General features: G+C 40.3%; 1 non-coding gene and 1 pseudogene across 1 annotated transcript; both read right to left on the bottom strand.

Annotated features, from left to right (window-relative positions):
- Window positions 1–9756: 9756 nt before the first annotated feature.
- On the bottom strand, window positions 9757–9993 carry LOC111826566 (annotated as a pseudogene).
- Window positions 9994–13436: 3443 nt separating this feature from the next.
- Window positions 13437–13543, bottom strand: LOC111826576. Its single transcript, XR_002829939.1, has one exon. It is a non-coding gene; the product is annotated as a U6 spliceosomal RNA (small nuclear RNA).
- Window positions 13544–14116: the final 573 nt, after the last annotated feature.

Below are 14116 nucleotides of genomic sequence, written 5' to 3'. Positions count from 1 at the left end.
CCCCCAATTGCAAATACTCTCAGAATGTTTAATGGTTATTATGTAGTTTTTATTACAAATTCATTTGGCCTTGAAACACTATTAACTAAAAGCGCATTAACATAGAGTAGCAATCATTTTTGGCTGAGAAGAAACATAGATATTTAGAAATTCTGCTAACTTATAATAACCACATTCAGTTCAACATGTGTTCATTTATTCAACGAATATCTATAGAGCACCTACTATTGATATATTGTAGGTCAGAAGATGCCTTAATCAATAAGCCAAATTTATTTGGAGTTTTTTTCATTTCGCTAGCGCTAGCGGGCCCAGACGAAATATTGCTTCTCAAATTCTGGGGCCCAACATGGTGGCAGTCCTTCCTATTTATAAGTTTTTCAGCTTTTTTTTTTTAAACATATTTTATTAATTTTTTACAGAGAGGAAGGGAGAGAGATAGAGAGTTAGAAACATCGATGAGAGAGAAACATCGATCAGCTGCCTCCTGCACACCCCCCACTGGGGATGTGCCCGCAACCAAGGTACATGCCCCTGACTGGAATCGAACCTGGGACCCTTCAGTCCGCAGGCCGACGCTCTATCCACTGAGCCAAACCGGTTAGGGCGTTTTTCAGCTCTTTGTCTCCCAAATTTGGAATGACACTTCCGGACCTTCTGAGAAAGAAGGCCTGCATGCTGGGACAGGGTCGGGAGACTATACCTCAAGGCCTGGCCTGGCGCCAGCACTGACAGCTCTGTCTGGGACATAGTTTATAGCCTCTCTGGGAGTAGTCTTATTTTTCCCTATTATTTAAGCAAGCAAATGTTTACAGAAGCCAGAATAGCAGGGTTAAAATTTTAAACAGCAGTTTTTACCCAAGATGAAGGTTACTATGCTTCACTATGTTGCAGGTGTGTATTGAGTGCCCACCGCATAGGAAATACTGTAGTAGATAATGCAACAGACACACCAGTGATTAAGCCACAGAACTTAGGAGAATAGACTCTGCTGGGTAGCGGGTGGGGAAATGTCCCAAGAACAAACACACACACACACATACACACACACACACACACACACACACACACACACACACTTCATAATACAACCTACACACTTCATATTGATACGGGATTTGGGGGCTAGAACACATGGTGTTCCCCTAGGCAGGATGGCTTCCCGGATTCTTTGTCCGTCAGAGTTGGAGAATGAAACCAGGGACAGAAGGTGGTATAACAAAGGTGGAAATTTATTGAAGGACAAGCACAGACTCCCATGTGGGGAAGGGGAAAGAATCGCACAGCACAGACTCCCACATGGGAAGGGGGACAGAGTCCCTCCCAGCCCCCCCACCCCCCCACCCCCCGTTTTATAAAAGCAGTAGTTTTTGTGCCCTGATATCCCCTCTGATTGTCCACCATTCCCTTTTGATTTGGGTCACTAAAGCAACTCCTGAGCTCAAAGGTCAAACCTCACATGGGCCCCTGTGAGGCCCTCCTTCATTGTCCTCCTATTCCCTCTGGGCTTTCTTCCTTCTTTATTTTGTAAACTAGAGGCCAGGTGGGAAGCTAGCGGAAGAACCTTCCAAGTAGAGGGAAAGGCAACTGCAAAGGCATTGAAGTGTTTGGGGGACTGAGAAGAAAGTGGGGTGGCTGGACATAGTGGGGAGTGGGTGAAAGGGACCCAGGATGAGGTTGGAGAGTCCGTGTCCTCTTGGTGCAATAAGAAGCCATTGAAGAATTTAAACCAGACAATGATATGGTCTGGTTTTTAGTTTAGGGGAACACTGGCTGGAACATAAAAAGAAAACAACAAAAAACCCTGTCATGCCTTTCAACAAATGATTCTGTAGTAATTGGACATCCATAGGCAAAAGAAGGAGGAGGAGAAGGAGGAGGAGGAGGAGGAGGAGGAGGAGGAGAGAAGGAGGGGAGTGGAGGGGGAGGAGAAAAGAATCTTTACTTAAACTTACCTTATACAAAAATTAACTCAAAATATAACATTATCTTCATCTAGATATATACCCAAATGACATATACATAGGTGCACCAAAAACCATGCACATAATTGCTTATAGCAGCATTATCTGTAGCAGCCACACTGGTAAACCACTCCAATGTCCATTAACAGCAGAAAGGCTAAATAAATGGTGATAGATTTATACAGTGGAATACTACACAGCAGTGACACTGTGTGCACCAAGTGGGATTAACCTTATAATGTGGAGCAAAGAAGCTGGACACAAAACTATGTTGCATAATTCTATGTATATTAAGCTCATAAACAGGCAAAAACAACTGTAGTGTTTGGGGGGCTGGGGTTAAATGGCAAAAAAAAACTAAACAAATTTAGAAACCCACCGAAATGATGTCCATAAAAATCAGGTTTGTTGTCACTTAGGAGGAAGGGAGCAGGAAGCGATTGGGAGGAGGCTGAGAAGGGCTCCTGGAGTGCTCGCTGTCTAGCTCTCAACCTGAGTGATGCTACTCGAGGGTTTGCTTTGATAAATCCTTGAGCTGAACACTTTGTTTTGAGTGATTTCTGTATTTGCGTTACATTTTGTAATAACTAAGCTTTATTTGTTAAAAGTAAAGGCAGGAGAAGAAAGTATGCGATGAAACTGCACCTGGGAAGTTTAGTGACCTGTACAGTGGACATGGTGAATGGGCTCTGGTTGTGAATTTGATTTTGCCAATGAGAGGTACTTGGTGCAATTTGGAAGTCAGAGTGAGGTGGAACCACCTTCCTGCCCCTTCACCCATGTCCCCTGGCAGGCAGAGTTGTGTGTGGGGTTTGGGAGTTTCTGCAGCTGTGTTCTAGTACCTAGTTACTCACTTCGTGGGCGTTGAAAGGCATCTAAAGTGGCAGTGATGGTCTCTTGACTCCTGGGTCACAGCTATAGTGTATATCCTTGGACCTGACAGTTTCAGGCTCAGTCTCCTGCCTGGCAATGGGCTCAGATATATAATCTTCATAAAAGGACGAGAGAGAGTGAATAATACAGTCCACCACAGTCTCCTAGAAATGTTCATAACTATGTAATAAAGCTCATCATGGCAAACAACAGAAAAAACATGGATTCAAATGTAAAATATAAAACATAGCATTTTTCGAGAAAAAAGTAAAGCAAACTATAAAACTTTTTTGAAAAAAATGTAAGACGTAAAACTATAAACCTTTTAGAAACAGACTGGAGCTACTTGGGGAGAAACTTCAGAGGCGAGGGCTAGGTGAAGAGTTCATGGACTCGACGCTACAAGCATGCTCTGTAAAAATGAAAATGGATAAACTGACCTCATCACAATGAAAAACTGTTCTGCAAAAGACCCTGTGAAGAGGGTGAAAAGACAAGCTCTAAACTAGGAGGAAATATTTGTGAGCCACATATCTGCAAAGGATTTGTATCTAGACTATTATATAAAAAACTCTCAAAATTTCAACAGCAGAGAAAAAACAATCCAGGCAGAAAATGGGCAAAAGACATTATAATAAGCTGCATAATGGCCCCCACAGACATCAGGTTCCAGTCCTTGGAATCTGTAAATGTCAGCTCATTTGGAAATGGAGTCCTTGCCGATGGGATGAAGTTGAAGGATGTTGAGCTGGGGAGATTATCTGGTGAGCCCTACATGTAATCACAGGTGTCCTTCGAAGAGATTTGATACAGACACACAAAGGAAAAGGCGATGTGACGATGAGCCGAGAGAGATTTGAAGATACTGGCCTTGAAGACATAGCCCGAGGCCACAAACCAAGGGATGCCGGCAGGCACTAGAAACTGGAAGAGGCAAAGAATACATCATCCCTCAGTCTCCTCACTCACACTCTTCATTCCATATAGTTCCAAACATCTGTTAAAGCTTGCTGCTGCCTCTCAGACAATGTGACTATCATCTTTGCCCTTTCCACTTAATTTCACAAAGGAACCACCTTTAGTCTAATTTTTGTCATCCCCTTCATGGGTGCACCTAAGTGAGATAGGGACAGTAAAACACTGGAAAAACGTAATATCTATATATATAAAAGCCTAAGCGACTGTTATGACCGAATGACCGGAACAACTAGAAGACTGAAACGACCAGTCAACCAGTTGCTATGACGCACACTGACCACTGGGGGGAAGACGCCTGCGGTGGTCAGTGTGGTCCCACAGCCAACCTCCCACAGCCAGCCAACCTCCCCTGGTCAGTTCCCCCGTCCAGCAGGCCCCATCTGGCAGGCCCTGACCCGCGGTTGGCAGGCCTGGCCAGCCTGGCCTCAATTGGGACTGGGCGAGATGGCCCTGATAGGCCGTGATTGTTGGCCAGGCCTAGTGACCCCACCCGTGCACAAATTTCGTGCACTGGGCCTCTAGTCTTATTATAATTGAATTACTTTTAGCTTCATACTGCTCCTTCCTCCCTAGGGACAGATTAGATGGATGGTGGTCATGAGATAGAAATCAGAAAACAGGAATGGGAACATCGGTGAACTCTAACAGGTACTCTGCTTGCCTGGAGCAGTTTCCTAACGCTGGGGGTCTGGGAGGGGGGAAGTGCAGCCTTGGGGCGAAGCAGGAGCTGGGAAGCTCTCCACACAGCTGCCTATTAGGAAGGCTGAACTCCACCAGTCTTTACTCATCATCCTCAATGGCTAAAGGTTTCCACTTGCCCCTCTCTGACTTTTCCTACCTCCCAACAAGAAGAAAAATTGTGCTGGTTCTGGGAACATGGGGTTTGAAAAACAAGAAGTGCTTTGGAAAATGTGCTGGGATCTGAGTGGCGTGTAATTGATGAGTTCCTTCCTTCACTGTGGTCCAGCGAGCTGAGAAGATGTGACAGGGAATTCTAACCCTCCCTCAGGAAGACGCCTCCTTAATGCCTCTACAAAGATGAGTATTCCATCCTCTATGATTGTGTAAGACTCCTGGGCTGGCCCAACATCTGGCCACAATTTCAGTACCCTGGCCTTGTTTTTGCTCCACGACGTTCTTTGCTTTCTAATCCAGCCGGAAAACATTTTCTTGGTTCTCAACTGCTTATGGTGAATCAATATAATGAGTAATAGGAAAGGGTTTTTTTTTTTAAATGTTTTTATTGATTTTTAGAGAGAGAGAGAGGAAGGGAGAGGGATAGAGAGGTAAAAACATCGATGGGGGAGAAACATCATTGATGGGCTGCCTCCTGCATGCTGTCTACTGGGGATGGAGCCTGCAACCCAGGCATGTGCCCTGACCAGGATGATGCTCAACTACTGAGCCAGAAAAGGTTTTTGATGGTTTACCTTTGAATTACTCAACAGTTGGAATGTATAGGGAGGCCAGGGGACTGAGTGGGAATGAAAGTCCTGTTTCCTGCATGCTGTTGGAAATGAACCTGCCAGTTAGGAACAGCATCTACTGAACATATATGTAAAGGGAAATGAACAAGATATCCTCAAGGCATGTGAAAATCATAGATTCGGGCCCTTTCCTTCAAGAAGTAGTTAAATGGAGATGCTGGTTGGGCTGTACACTCGTGTGCCATATATTGAAATGCATGAAGCATAAGCCCAGAGCTTGTTAACACCAGACCACCCTTAACCAGAGATAACTTTTTCAGCAACATGATACATCCAGTTTTTTAAAAAAAAGATATTTTAGCCCTAACCGGTTTGGCTCAGTGGATAGAGCATCGGCCTATGGACTGAAGGGTCCCAGGTTCAATTCCGGTCAAGGGCATGTACCTTGGTTGCGGGCACATCCCCAGGAGGGGGTGTGCAGGAGGCAGCTGATCAATGTTTCTCTCTCATCGATGTTTCAAACTCTCCATCCCTCTCCCGTCCTCTCTGTAAAAAAAATCATAAAATATATTGAAAAAGAAAGATATTTTATTGAATTTTACAGAGAGGAAGGGAGAAGGATAGAGAGTTAGAAACATCGATGAGAGAGAAACATCAATCAGCTGCCTCCTGCATACCCCCTACTGGGGATCGAGTCTGTAACCAAGGTACATTCCCTTGACCAGAATCGAACTCGGAACCCTTCTTCAGTCCGTGGGCCAATGCTCTTTCCACTGAGCCAAACCGGTTAGGGATACATCCAGTTTTTTGAATAATTGCTCCCCAGGCACCCTAAAGAACTAGGTGGATAGCAGAAGGGAGTCCCCCCCCCCCCCCCGCCCTGACCTCCTGCTTTAAGGGCCCAATACCTATGCCCCTTCATGTACCTATTAGTATTAGTAAATTCAGCAATCGTGAATCAAAGAACAGTCCTAAGCTAGGTATACAGCTTATTAGAAATGACTGCTAAAATGAATGGGAGATGGGTTAGCTAGATAGATGTAAATGTAACTCTCAACTAAATGGACTTTGATGACATTCCTCCCTGTGTGTGGGAAGGATTGCACTTTAAAAAATTGCTCTTGAAAACTCCCCAAGTGGGTGAACTCAGTCACTTCTTCCCTCCCTCTCTTATTCATTGAAGAATGATCCTGAGCCAGGGGATGAAGGTTAAACAAAGGAAAAGATGTACATATAAACCAGCCTGCTTTCAGGGAGCATACAGACTAGTTAACAAACTGATACAATACCAGATGGTGAGTAGATAAGGAGAACCTGGCTGTGCTTGAGGTGTGAGAAAGGTTTCACTGGCCTGGTCTTCATGGACGAGAAGTTTGCATGACCATCCCGAATGGGGGGCCGAAGGGGGAGGCGGGGCTCTCCCGAGGACAGAATGTGCAGAGACAAGAGAAAGGATGCATAGTTTTAGAGCAATAAATAGTAGAGAAAGGTGACTGGGAAAAGAGGTAGAGGCCAGATCATGGGCTTTTTTAGTGGTAGGAATTTGAATTTTGTTTTGTAGAGATTAGGGAGCCATAGAAGGACTTAAAGCAGGAGAGTGACAGGAGCAGAATCATGTGTTAGCTGGAGAGATCTCCTTGGTGTGTATCGGAGGGCAGGCAATGGGAGATTGTGGTGGAAGTCTAGGTGAGAAATCAAGCAAGGTTAGGCTGGCCAGTGGCAGTGGGGTGGGAAGTACAAAATTAACGAGGGCAGTGTTTATGGGGTAGAGTCAGCTTGCAGGACTTCTGAGGCCATTAGAGACCTATTGCCAACAAAAAAGGAGGTTAGTCCCTCAAGAAGACTATTGGGACAGGGTCAAAGAGAAAGGCCAAAGGGCTTTCCCAGATGTTGCTCCCCTGCTGCAGGGAGGGGCAAAGAGCTAGAAGGAAAGGAAGCTAGGAAAGGCATCCACCAACCTGAGCTGACATCACATTGAATTCACATGTGGTTTGGGGTTTGGGCCTAAAATTCCAAGTAGAATTTAGGTAAACATTCCAAGCCGAATCAAGACTGAAGGCATGCATTTTTGCATCTTCAGTAAATTAAAAAAAAAAACAAAACACACAACACTTTAAAAATGTATTTATTTTAATTTGTATTGAATAAAAATTCACATACAATGAAATGCACAGATTTAAGTGTACACTGATAAGTTAGATGTATCTCACACACATAAATATATACAAGGTAACAAACACTGTAATAAAAATAAGACACATTTCTGCCCTGCCAGTGTGGCTCAGTGGTTGAGCATCGACCTTTGAACCAGAGGTCAAGGTTAGATTCCCAGTTAGGGCAAATGCCTGGGTTGCAAGCTCAATCCCCAGTGGGGTGCATGCAGGAGGCAGCCGATCAATGATTCTCTCTCATCATTGATGTTTCTGTCTCTCTCTCTCTCCCTTCCTCTTTAAAATCAATGAAAACATTAAAAAAAATTACATTTCCATCATCCAGAAAGTTTCCTCTCATCCCCTTTCAGATATCCCCCACCACCCATGGATAATCATTGTTCTGATTTCTATCATATGATTTATCTGTTCTTCAATTTCATATAAAATCATATAGTACGTACTTTTTGTGTCTGAATGTCTATACCACAATTTGTTTCTCTCTTCTCCTGTTGATGGATACTATGCTGTTTCCAAATCAGAAATATTATTAATATAACTCTATAAGCATTCTTGTACAGTCTTTTGTGAATATATTTCTTCATTAGCTATGGGTAAATATTAAAGGTGGAATTTCTAGGTCAGAGGGTAGGTGTATAATTAACTTTATTTTTTTTTATAAAGTGTCTGTTAAAGTGTGTAGCCCATTTTTCAGTTGGGTTGTGTGTTGTTATATTACTGAGTTGTTTATATACTCTGAAAACAAATCCTTCATTGGGTGTATGTGTTGCAAATATTTTCTCCCAGTCTTTAACTTATTTGTCTTTTGATTTTTTGACATCTTTTGATGAACAGATTTTAAATTTTTTGATGAAATCCAATTAAACAGTTTTTCATAGTTAGGGTTTTTTATTGTCATTTAAAAGAAGACTTTGCCTAAAACAAGGTTGCAAAGATATTCTCTGGTTTTCTTCTAGAAACTTGATAGTTTTAGCTTTTAGTGTAGACGTATGGTCATCTCAATTTTTTTGTGTGTCATGAAGTAGGGGGTCCGGTTCATTTTCTCACAGGTATATCCAGCTCTTACGGCACTCTATTGAAAAGACTCTTCGCATTGAATTAAACTGGTGACTTTGTTGAAAATCAATGGACAGTATATATGTGGGTCTATTTCTGAAGTTTCTAGTTTTTATTCTTTCAATCTATTTGTTTGTTTTTAGAGCAAAATCACATTGTCTTGACTAGTGAAATATTATAGCACTTCTTTTTTTTTTATAGCACTCCTTTAAATCAGGTAACAGAAGTCTTCGAGTTGTATTTTTTGTTTCCAATGTTGTTTTGACTATTTTGATTTCTGAATTATCTTATCAATTTGACATCTTAGCAATATTGAGTCTTCACATTTATGAACAAGTATACTAGTATCTTTCCATTTATTTAGGTCTTCTTAGCAATGACTTTATAGTTTTTTTTGTGTATAGATGTTTTGCATACATTTTGTTAAATATGTTCTTAAGTATTTTGTTTTTGTATACAATTGTAAATAGTCTCATTTCCCACTTTAGTTTTCATTTTTTGTTTTTAGTATAAAAGGCAATTGATTTTTGTATGTTGAGCTATAGCCTGCTATTTACTTTATTCATTAGTTCTAGTTAATTTTTTGGACTTTATATAAATAATCATACACATGTTTTGGGATTTAACTTGCCAATATTTTATTAATGATTTTTGTATCTATATTTATGAAGAGTACTGGCCTGTAATATTCTTTTCTCATAATATCTATATTAGGTTTTGATATCAAAATTAGAGAGTTTGTTATTGGGCAAGTATTCCCTCCTTTTCTATTTTCTGAGTTTAAAATTAGTACTATTTTATCCTTAAATATTTAATAGAATTCTTCTGTGATTTACAAATTTAACTACTTTAATAGATATGAGCTATTCAGACTTTCTATTTCTGAGTCAGGTTTGATAAGTGTGTCTTTCAAAGAATTTGCTTATTTTATCTAAGTCCTTGAATTTATTGATATAAAGTGGTTCATTATATCCCCTTATTGCCATTGTCATTTTATTTCTGTAGTATCTGTAGTGATGCCCTTCTTTCACTCCTGATTTTAGTAATTTGTGTTTGCCTCTCTTTTTAAAAAAAATTTTTGGACTGGTCTTGCTAAGATATAATTAATTTTATAAATCTTTTCAAAGAATAAACTTTTGGTTTTGCTCACATTCGCTATTGCTTGTCTGTATTTTTTTTTCATTAGCTACTACACTTACCTTTTTAATTTCCTTCCTTCTACTTGCTTTGAATTTAATTTTCTTTGTTCTCCTAACTTTTTATTTTTATTTTATTTATTTATTTTTTTGTGTGTGCACCGTTCCTGGGGGTACTGCAATGCCAGGTCAATGTGTGGAGTGGACGGAGCAAGCTCCTATTCCGTCTCCCTATTCCATCTCTCTGTTGCTTTTTCTTTTCTTCTGTTAGCCCATTCTATTACAAAAATACATTTAATATAATGTCCTCGGATAGAGGATGTATCAGATATTAAACTGATAAGAACAGATACTACACTTGATCATAGCCAAAAGGCCGAGAAGTGATGTTCTCTAACTTTGAAAAAATCTTAAATCTTTTTACTGATGAGAGAGAGAGAGAGAGAGAGAGAGAGAGAGAGACATCGATGTGAGAGAGAAACATGGGTTTGTTGCCTCCCCATTCAAGGATATAACTGGAAACCTGGGTTTGTGCCCTGGCTGAGAATTGAACCCACCACCTTTTGGTGTATGGGACGATGCTCCAGCCAACTGAGCCACACGCATCAGGGCTTTTCCTAACTTCTTAAGGTAGAAATTTAGATAATTGATTTTACACTTTCTTTTATAATTTAAGTATTTAAGGCTATGCATTCCCTCTAAACATCACTTTAGCTGCATCACACAGATTATGACATATTGCATTTTCATTATATTCTAGTTCAAAATATTGCCACAGTTTTCTAGTAATTTACAGTATTCTTTAATGGAGCATCTTACCTAATAATACACAAACATGTAAACTGACCATACCTTCGCTACGCTAACCAGCCAATCAGGAGAGTATGCAAATTAACCCAACAAAGATGGCGGTTAATTTGCATATATAGGCTCCAAGCGGCAGCTCCGGCCAGAGCCCTGCCAGAGTGCCAGAGTCAAACCGGTGCCAGCAGCCAAGGGAAGGGAAGGCCTATTGCACGAATCTCTTCGTGAAACAGGCCTCTAGTGATTTATAATTTCCAAACATGTGGAGGTCTTTTTTTTTTTATATCTTAGTATTATCAGTTTCTAATTTAATTCCATTTAGTCAGAAAAAATACTCTAAGGTTTTTGTTTGAAATTTATTTTTAAAGTTATTGAGACTTACTTTTATGACCCAACACTGGTCTATATTAGAGAAATTTGCATGTTTAGAAAGGCTATATTCTACAGTTTGGAGTGAGTTAGTTTATACATGTCTATTAGATCATGTTGATCAGCAGAGTTATTCTATATAGTGTCTTCTATCTACTTATTGATTTTCTCTCCACTTGTTCTGTTGGTTATTTAAAGAAGGGTGCCAAAATCTTGATTGTAGACTTTTCTTTCTTCTTGTAGGTCTGTTAGTTTTTGCTCCATGTGTATTAAATCCTAGGTGGTGGCATGTGTTTTCATTAGGAGGCACATATCTGGTTGTCTCTCTTTCTATGATGTTCATAGTTACTGACGTCCAATCCATAGAGCCATTAATTTATGGGAGGTTACAAATTGGTGATTTAAAAAACTATTTTAAAAATTTTTATTGAATTTATTGGGGTTAATAAACATTGGTTAATGAAATGATACAGGTTTCAAGTGTTCAATTCTATAATACATCATCTGTGTATTGTATTGTGTGTTCACCACCCAAAGTCATCACCTTCAGTCTAGTTTTAGCCACATCTTAATCCCAACTTCCAAAAGCAACTATTGCCTCTGAATCCTAAGCTTTTGGGGAATTCTTCATTTATTGCTTACCATTCTAAGTCATTCACCACTCATTCACTAGCTTTCCAGTTTCAAAAACGTTGCTTTTTCTTTTCTTCTGTTAGCTCATTCTTATAGGCTTATGTCTTTGAAAGACAAAATCGCTCTGTCCTTGTTTCACCAGGGTTTTGGGAGGGAGTGAAAGAAGGTGCAGATGTCCAATCTGCCATCTTTTTTTTTTAATCCTCACCTAAGGATATTTTCCCATTGATTTTCAGAGAGAGTGGGAGAGAGAGGGAAAGACAGAGAGAAATATCGATGTGAGAGAAACACATCATTTGGTTGCCTCCTGCACGTGCTCCAACCAAGGCCTGAGTCAGGGAGGAGCCTGCAACCGAGGTACGTGCCCTTGATCAGAATCGAACCTGGGACTCTTGGGTCTGCAAGCTGATGCTCTATCCACTGAGCCAAACCGGCTAGGGCCAAGCTACCATTTTTAGCTCTGAAAATCTTTCCTTTATCTTTGTATTCCTTTTCCAAGTCTAGACTTGTTTGCTTCTTAGTAAATATTTATGGAAGAACTACCCTCTCTTGGTCTTGTTTGGAACAAGGTGGGTCGGACCAGGACGTACTGGGATCATTCTTTTCCTTCCACCCGTCCCTGACTTGGCCGCGCGTATTCCCTGGTAATTGCCTCATCATTTAGGTTTTAAATCTTGAACTTGTGCAACCCCGAGGACTGCTAGTTTCAACACATGTCTGACTGATCTAGACTTTCTGATTCGGTCAGGCTTAGGGTCCATCCTGTCTTGGTTGTTAACCTTGCTACCGACCGAGGGGCCATCACAGTTTGACCCAGAGCTCTGATTCCCAGGTGATTTCACTGTCGTAGAAATCCTTATAGCTGAGCAAGCCCCGAATATGCTCACTTTAAGGCCGGTCGGCCTTCTCAGACGGGAAGAAAGTTACAGGAAAGGACCATTCTGAGCTGTCTGTGAAGCATGGAATGTCATCAACCACATCTCCCTTTGGCTTGATGGAATCTAAGCTTTTCTTCCCACCCTACGTCCAGAGGGGAGACTTTTTTTGGGCCAGAATTATGATTTATTTCAAAGCACATGATATTGTGAGGAAGGGAGGGGCGGGGGGAGACACGTTATTTTTTTGGAATATATTTTGCTTTGCCCTGTTATTCCTCATCTTCCAAATAATTTGTGGGATGAGTGCATTACCTGATTTTTCTTGTGAAGAGGAAAAAAAGGAAGAGAAAAATAACTCATAATTCTCTCGGGGAGTGACATGGAATTAAAAATGGAAAAGGAGGCACCAGTGATACATTCCATTTACCTCCAGCGAACACCGTGTAGGGGACGCCTTGACCACAGAGCCACGCTGCCAGAAACGAATGCCGACTCCTTTTTTCAAAAGTCACATATTTTCCACAGAATTTGATTCTGATCTTCGCTGCGACTGCCTGTGGCCACTCAGTTTCTGGAAGCCTACAGTGCCAAGGATTTGCTAAGTGGCTTTGGCAAGGCCTCTGCTAGTGTTTAATCACAGCAAGAAGGCTCCAGGGACTTTTGGCTATATAAAGGATTTTAGAGAATTAGCCTAAGTTGGACGAAGCCCAGAGCAGCTGCACTGCTCTTCAAGCACAGGAGAATTTCTCAGAGATATATTATGATAACAGAAACGTAACCTGGGATTTAGCCCTAAATTATGTTAATAACGAACTTAAATGTTCCTTACTTTACAAAACAGCTGTGTTCCTGAAAAATGTTGTGTAAATCTGACATTTCATACTGGATCCTACTTCCCCATCCAATACATTATAATTTCACAACTGCTTAATCTCCGGTTATGGCTGAATGTCCATGTACACATTTATCTTTTCAATTCCTCTACTTCTCCAAGTTCCTTCATCAAGCAGCTGAGTATAAAAAAATGTAAATATAGTATACCATGATTGCTATGTATTCAGAGAAGTGCTTGTTAAATATTTCGGTAAAGTAAATATTCACTCAGTATTTTGATTTATATATATATATATATTTTTTCTTTTTTTTTTTAAATATGGAATGCTTCACGAATTTGCGTGTCATCCTTGCGCAGGGGCCATGCTAATCTTCTCTGTATCGTTCCAATTTTAGTATATGTGCTGCCGAAGCGAGCACTGATTTTTATATATTGACAGAAATTAAGTCTTGGCTTCATCCAAAATGTACAAATGGGGGAGGGGCGCCTTGCCAAAACAAGGGAGCCCATTAAGTTTGTCATTTTTTATTTGGTTTGCTTGCACATTTTGATGGTCCCAAAACACCAATTTTCGGATCAGTCTGTAACAGAGGTCTGCCACAAAAGGAGTAAAATAAGGGATGTAAGTGACATTTTAGAAGGCTAAATACACTCAATTAAAAAGATTACCCTTCATTATACCTTCCATGTATGGTTTTGATATGAAGTATATATTGACAGCACTGTTATAAAGTTATTATAAAAGTTTACTTTATATAAGTTTTAATAAACTTTTAAAGCTGTAAGTAAGTAATAGTTAAAATAGAGTGTGTGAAACACTGGCCTATGAGACAAATTCCATGATCCTTCGAACAGTAAAAACAGCTTTGATTATTTTTCTTCAGTAATGGGTTAGTCTTACTTTTGGAAATTTTTTAATTCTCAAGAATGTTATTGCCAAAGATAATAACTTTGAGTCATACTTTAAATCTTTTTTAATTGATTAATTATAA

The sequence above is a fragment of the Myotis lucifugus genome, unplaced genomic scaffold, assembly GCF_000147115.1.
Source record: "Myotis lucifugus unplaced genomic scaffold, Myoluc2.0 scaffold_1, whole genome shotgun sequence".
Taxonomy (NCBI): domain Eukaryota; kingdom Metazoa; phylum Chordata; class Mammalia; order Chiroptera; family Vespertilionidae; genus Myotis; species Myotis lucifugus.
The sequence above is the reverse complement of the archived record's forward strand: the minus strand, read 5'-3'. Positions and strand labels throughout refer to the sequence as shown.